The sequence below is a fragment of the Myodes glareolus genome, chromosome X (assembly GCF_982192425.1).
Source record: "Myodes glareolus chromosome X, mMyoGla1.1, whole genome shotgun sequence".
Taxonomy (NCBI): domain Eukaryota; kingdom Metazoa; phylum Chordata; class Mammalia; order Rodentia; family Cricetidae; genus Myodes; species Myodes glareolus.
Window position 1 is genome coordinate 49,240,238 of NC_142053.1, and position 7,385 is coordinate 49,247,622.

At 41.1% G+C, this 7,385-nt stretch overlaps 1 protein-coding gene across 1 annotated transcript in view; it reads left to right on the top strand.

Moving 5' to 3' along the window:
- Positions 1–6,836, top strand: part of LOC125415785 (uncharacterized) — a 29,188-nt gene extending 22,352 nt beyond the window's left edge. The window contains exon 4 of the mRNA XM_087902777.1: positions 6,421–6,836. The gene's annotated coding sequence lies outside the window, so the exon portion shown is untranslated. The remainder of the gene's footprint in view (positions 1–6,420) is intronic.
- The last annotated feature ends 549 nt before the right edge of the window (positions 6,837–7,385 follow it).

Genomic DNA, 7,385 nt, shown 5'->3' on the forward strand with positions numbered 1-7,385 from the left:
ATATACCTTTTGACTTAAATTTTGAAATCAAGGCATTTTTAAAAATATATATGTTGGATTAAACTAGCATCATTTATTATAAAATATCTTTAGGCAGCTTTTGTTCTTTTCTCAGCAGTCCAACTATTAGTAGACAACATAATAACGTACAGTATCCAGACTCACTTTTATGTGGCTTCTTAATGTTACTTTACACCCCTTTTAAGGACCTTATTATTTTAAAACTATGTGTTTCTTTTTTTATGACTGTCTATACCTTTTCTTTACTTTCCCAGGCCTATGAATATTTTTAAACACAACTGTTTAGAGATTTTTATTTCTTGTCTGAATCTGTCTTTACCTCATATCTCTATGTTTTCCTTACTACATGAGTCTTTATACTGCTAAGCATCATGGCTTTGACTAAGTGGGCAATGTTAGTCACTGGTTGGACCCCTCTCCTTGGTTCCCTGAGGGATTAGTCTCATGATGGAGACTATGGCCACCTTTGGGACCCATGATTTCTGTCCCAGCTCTGGGAAGCTTTTACATTAATGCTGCCACTTAGTAGCATTTCATCCACTAATCATAACCCCCGAAGTTTATTAGTAGGGCCTCTTAAACAAGCTGCCTGTTTTTGCCACTAATACTGAGTCAGGAAACCATCTGTTAAAGGATCACTGTCTCTGTTTGCCACTAACAAACAGAACCCACCCGAGAAAAAGGGGTTAACAGAAGCTGAGTTTGACTCCGTTTTTGTGTATTTAGAATCCTTTTTAAAACCTTTTCAGGCTTTATGTGGAAATTTTGGCCCATGTTGTAAAGCCAGATGTATCATAATTAGTTTTAATAATAAAAACCCAGAGTCAGATTGGAGTAAATGCTGAAAGATCAGAGAAGTAAATGAGTCACCCACTAGAGAGACCTTTTACCTCTACGAAATCCTCAGACAAAAGTGGACAAGGTTCTCTCTCCATGAATTTTCAAACTGAATACCAGGAGCTCCTGTCTCCTCCCACCTTATATTTGTCTCTCCACCCAGCCATATCCCTTCCTGTTTTCACCTCTTTGTGCTGAGATTAAAGGTGTGGGACTCCCAAATACTGGGATTAAAAGTATGAGCCACCACTGTCAGGCCTCTATGGCTAACTAGTGACGTAGCTATAGTCTCTGATCTTCAGGCAAGCTTTATTTATTAGATCACAAGCAAAATATCACCATAGCTAGATTTTTTTTGTCTGGCACTGGTGACAAGGGTCAGGGAACATCTTTCCCTCACCCTTGCCATATGTGACATTTGAAGGGTTGGTGGGGTCAGCTCTCCAGCTCTCATACCTTCAGGGCTAGCTCACCTGCATCCCAGCCAACAAGTCAGCTCTACTGTGCTGCCCAGGCAAGCTGTAGGGCCTGCTCTCCTGTCTGGTGCAGCTGGTAAGGGGCAAGGCTAGCTCTCCCACTCTCATGACCCTGGGTGCCAGCCAGCTCTTTCTGCCTGCTGCAGGTGGTAAGGGATGAGGGCTTGGGAGTATCTTTCCCTTACCTATGCCAGCACATAGCACACAAGGGGGTGGAAAGATCTGCCCTCCTGAGTTAACACCCTCAGGGTCTGCTCACCTGTGACCCTAAATTATTGTAAATAAATGAAAACCACAATTCTTACTGTCTCTTTCCCAAAAGGAATATACATGTGTGCCTTTTTATAAACAGTATACAGAATTCCAAATGTTCAGTGATGAAAACATTGTTCTCTGAAAGCTGGAGAGATAGCTCAGTTAGTATACAGCTACCCTTGTAAGCAGGAGGGTCTGCATTTGATCCACAGAACTATATACACTGTAAAATCACTTGGGAAGTATATGCGTAGCACAAATTGAAGTCAATGGGTTATTGAATAAAGAAAGCACAAGTCAAGGGATAGGGAAGGGAGGTGGATCTGGGGAGGAGTTAAGGAGACCAGTGCAAGTGAATGAATATAATCAAAAATATTATATGAAAATAAATTTTAAAGTGAGTGTGATTGAAATAGAGCTAGGAAGTTGGAGACAAGTACATTCGCTGGGTGGCACCCAGCTAGCATAACCTTTTTATCTATCTATCTATTTATTTATTTATTAAAAATTTCCACCTCCTCCTCGCCTCGCTTTTCCCTCCTCCTCCCCACTTCCACCTCCCTCTCTAGTCCTAAGAGCAGTCAGGGTTCCCTGCCCCGTGGGAAGTCCAAGGTCCTCCCCTCTCCATCCAGGTCTATAAAGGTGAACATCCAAACAAACCACGCACCCACAAGCCAGTCCATGCAGTAGAATCAAAACCCAGTGCCATTGTCCTTGGCTTCTCAGTCAGCCTTCATTGCCAGCCACATTCAGAGTGTCCAGTTTGATCACATGCTCCATCAGTCCTATTTCAGCCATCCTTGGTGAGCTGCCATTAGATCAGTCCCACCATCTCAGTGAGTGAATGCACCCCTCGTGGTCCTCACTTCTTTGCTCATGTTCTCCCTTCTGCTCCTCATTTGGACCTTGGGAGCTAATTCCAGTGCTTTAATGTGGGTCTCTGTCTCTATCTCCATCCAACGCCAGATGAAGGTTCTATGGTGATATGCAAGATATTCATCAGTGTGGCTATGGGAAAAGGCCAGTTCAAGCGCCCTCTCCTCTGCTGGCCAAGGAACAAGCTGGGGCCCTCTCCTTGGACCTGGGAACCCCTCTAGAGTCAAGTCTCTTGCAAACCCTGAAATGGCTCCCTTCATTAAGATATTTACTTCCCTGCTCCCATATCCACTCTTCCTCCCTCCCACCAAGCTCTCCCTAATCATCCCCTTTTCCCTTCTCTCTACCCATCTCCCCTTACATCCACCCACCACACCCCCATGCACCCAAGTTTTGCCTGGCAATCTTTTCTTCTTCCCATATCCAGGAGGATAATGTTATGATTTTCTTTAGGTTCACCTTCTTATTTGACTTCTCTAGGATCATGAATTATACGCTCAATGTCCTTTAATTAATGCTAGAATCCACTTATGAGTGAGTACGAACCATATTCCCCTTTTTGTGTCTGGGTTACCTCATTCAGTAAAGCGTGTTCTATTTCCATCCATTTGCATGCAGAATACAAGATGTCATTGTTTTGTACTGCTGAGTAAAACTCCAATGTGTATATGTTCCACACCTTCTTTACCATTCTTCTATTGAGGGACACCTAGGTTGTTTCCAGGTTCTGGTTATTACAAATAGTGCTGCTATGAACATAGTTGAACAAATGCTTTTGTAGTATGATATGGCATCTCTTGGGTATATTCACAAGAGTGGAATTGTTGGGTCCTGAGGTAGGTTGACTCCCAGTCTCCTGAGAAACCTCACGCCACACTGATTTCCACAGTGGCTGCACAAGTTTGCATTCCCACCGACAATGGATGAGTGTTCCCCTCACTCCACATCCTCTCCAGCATAGGCTATCATTGGTGTTTTTGAGTTTAGCTATTCTGACAGTTGTATGATGGTATCTCAAAGTTGTTTTGATTGGCATTTCCCTGATCGCTAAGGAGGTTGAACATGATCTTAAGTGCCTTTTGGCCATTCAAACTTCTTCTGTTGAGAATTCTCTGTTCAGTTCAGTACCCCATTTTTTTAATTGAGTTAATTGGGTTAATTTAGCGTCTACTTTCTTGAGTTCTTTGTATATTTTGGAGATCAGACCTTTGTCTGATGAGGGGTTGGTGAAGATCTTCTTCCAAACAGTAGGTTGCCTTTTTGTCTTAATAACAGTGTCCTTTGCTTTACAGAAGCTTCTCAGTTTCAGGAGGTCCCATTTATTCATTGTTGCTCTTATTGTCTGTGCTACCGGGGTTCTACCTAGGAAGTGGTCTCCTGTGCCCATGTCTTGTAGACTAATTCCCACTTTCTCTTCTATCAGGTTCAAAGTGGACAGATTTATATTGAGGTCTTTAATCCATTTGGACTTGAGTTTTGTGCATGGTGGTAGATATGGATCTATTTTCATTCTTCTACAGGTTGACATCCAGTTATGCCAGCACCATTTGTTGAAGATGCTTTCTGTCTTCCATTGTATCGTTTTAGCTCCTTTGTCGAAAATCAGGCGTTCATAGGTTTGTGGATTAATATCAGGGTCTTCGATTTGATTCCATTGGTCAACATCTCTGTTTTTGTGCCAATACCAAGCAGTTTTCATTACTGTAGCTCTGTAATAGAGTTTGAAGTCAGGGATGATAATGCCTCCAGAAGTACTTTTATTGTATCGGATTGTTTTGGGTACCCTGGGTTTTTTGTTTTGCCATATAAGCTTGATTATTGTTCTCTCAAGGTCTGTGAAGAAGTTTGATGGAATTTTGATGGGGATTGCATCGAATCTATAGATTGCTTTTGGTAGAATTGCCATTTTTACTATGTTGATCCTCCCAATCCAACAGCATGGGAGATTCTTCCATTTTCTACTATCCTCTTCAATTTCTTTCTTTAAAACCTTAAATTTCTTGTCAAATAGATCTTTCACTTCCTTGGTTAGAGTTACCCCAAGATACTTCATGCTATTTGTGGCTATCGTGAAAGGTGATGTTTCTCTGATTTCCCTCTCTGTATCTTTGTTCTTTGTCTATAGGAGGGCAACTGATTTTTTGAAGTTGATCTTGTATCCTGCCAAGATACTTGTGTTATTACGGGTGTTGTTGGCTTTCTTGGTTTGCTATTTTCCTTCTAGTATTTTCTGTAAGGCTGGGTTTGTGGCTACGTATTGTTTAAATCTGTTTTTGTTCTGGAATATCTTGTTTTCTCCATCGATGGTGAATGCAAGCTTTGCTGCGTATAGTAGTCTGGGCTTGCATCCTTGGTCTCTTAGTTTCTGCAGCACATCTATCCAAGACCTTCTGGCTTTCATGATTTCCATTGAGAAGTCAGGTGTAATTCTGATAGGTTTCCCTTTATATGTTACTTGTTCTTTTCCCCTTGCAGCTCTTAATATTTGTTCTTTATTCTGTATGTTTTGTGTTTTGATTATCATATGGTGAGGGGATTTTTTTTTTGATCCAGTCCATTTGGTGTTCTGTATGCTTCATGTATCTTCATAGGAATATCCTTCTTTAGGTTGGGAAAGATTTCTTTATTATTTTTGGTGAATATATTTTCTGGGCCTTTGAGCTGTAAATCTTCTCCTTCTTCTACCCCTATTATTCTTAGGTTTGGTCTTTTCATGGTGTCCCAGATTTCCTAGATGTTTTGTGTTAAGAATTTGTTGGATTTGTTTTGTTCTTTAATCAGTGAGTGTATTTCCTGTACAGTATCTTCAGTGTCTGAGATACTTTCTTCTATTTCTTGTATTCTGTTGGTAATACTTGTCTCTGCAGTTCCTTTTTGTTTACCCAAATTTTCCATATCCAGCATTCCCTCGGTTTGTGATTTTTAATTACCTTCATTTCATTTTTCAAGTCTTTTTTCAACTGTTTCCCTTACCTGTTTGATTGTTTTTTCTTGGTTTTCTTGGGTATCTTTGAGAGATTCATTCATTTCATCTACCATTTTGCTTGTTATCTCCATTTCTTTACGGCAGTTTTTCACCTCCCGTTTAAGTTCCTCTATTATTTTCATATAGTTCTGTTTAAATTCGATTTCTTCTGGAGTAGGGTGTTCAATTCTTCTTGTTTCGTGATCCCTGGATTCTGGTGATGTCATGTTGCCTTTCGGGTTGTTGGAGGAATTCTTGCATTGGTGCCTGCCCATCTCTTCCTTTAAATGCAGCCAGGAGAGTATTGGTGTCTTGGTTCGACCTTTGCTGTGACTGACTCTGGGTGGATCTTCTCAGTGCAGGCGCAGGAACTGCTCCCTGGTTGGCTGGTCGTTCTGAAAGGTTGTCCTCAGCACAGGGACAGGACTCTTGGAGGTCAAAGGACCCAGCATACAAAAGGGAAAACTCGAGAGGGAGGGGAGAGTTGTGCGGAGACAAGAAGCCCCTTCGACAGGAGCTGGAGGTGCCGTGCACTCCCCTTTGGCCAGGCTGGTGTGCTCACCCCTCTGGGTGGGTAGCCTCAGTGAAGGAGCAGGACCTGTTCCTGTTCCTGGGCCAAGGACCTCCCAGACAATAGGGCAGTAGCATAACCTTCTTGGTGAGTTCTAGGCTGATGAGATACCCTGTCTCAAATACAAGAGAAGGTAGACAGCACCTGAGGAATGATAGCCAAGGATGTCCTCTAGTGTCCAGAGGTATGAACACACATATGCCAACTCAGGAACATCCCCCCACCCTGCACACTTTCCCAAGTACATATATATACTTTATTGTGTTCATTACTAAGTCTTGAGTGTCCAAAACAGTGTGTAACATAGGACTCTACATAAGTACTCAATATTAATTTACAGTTGAATAAAAAAATTATGAAACTTTACTAGATTTACTACTAGTTCCATTAAGCCTCATCTTTCTCTATTACTTGTTTAGAAGAGCTTCATTGAGCCTGGTGTGGTGTACACCTTTAATTCCAACATTCAGGAGGCAGAGGGAGATCTGCGAATTTGAGGCCAGCATCATCTATATAGCATGTTCCAGTCCATCCAGTGCTACATAGTAAGGTCTTGTTTCAAAATAATATGACTTAGTACATATCTCAAATCGGTTTTATTTCCAGTCTAAACTATACACAAAATGTAATTTATGAATAAAGGTATTATATGATCAAATTCTGGGTCCATCTGATCCAGTGAATTTATGAAAGATGGCTTTTTGACGGTGATGCTTGATAATTGGATAATGTTTCAATAGGACGAAAGTTTGCTTTTACCATATTGATAATAAAGATGAATGTGACTAAGGAATATGCATACAATTGTGGTCAAATGTGTGTATTACTCTGTGTTAAGAGGACAACTTAGGTAATCTTGCAAGTACGAATGCTCTCTGGTGTACTGTTGCTAAGCACATGCTTTAGGATTAAGTACAATACACAATAACATAATCAGTAAGCTAAAGGACTTTGAGAGTCCTATAATGGGTATCCCTTCCAAACTGGAAGATCTGTTATAATGCCTCTATAGGTAAAATGGTTTGCTTTGTTTCATTGTTTGTATTTGATTTGTCTATTTTTGTTTTATGTATCCATGCTTTGTCTACATATGTACAACATGTGTGCTGTCCCCTCAGAGGCCACAAGAGAGAGAGCACGGTCCCCTAGAACAGGAATTCCACTGAATGTGAGCCACCATGTGGGTGCTGAAAACTGAACCCAGATCCTAAGGAATAGCATCCACTGCTCATAACCACTGAGGCACTGCTCTAGTCCTGGGACAATGTTTTATAAAATGGGCATATTGGAAAAGAGTCAAAACACTCTAATATAATGTGAAATGGCTTTGTTAGTCCATTAAATTCAATGTGCATATCAGCCTCGTTGACTTTCTTCGCCTTTA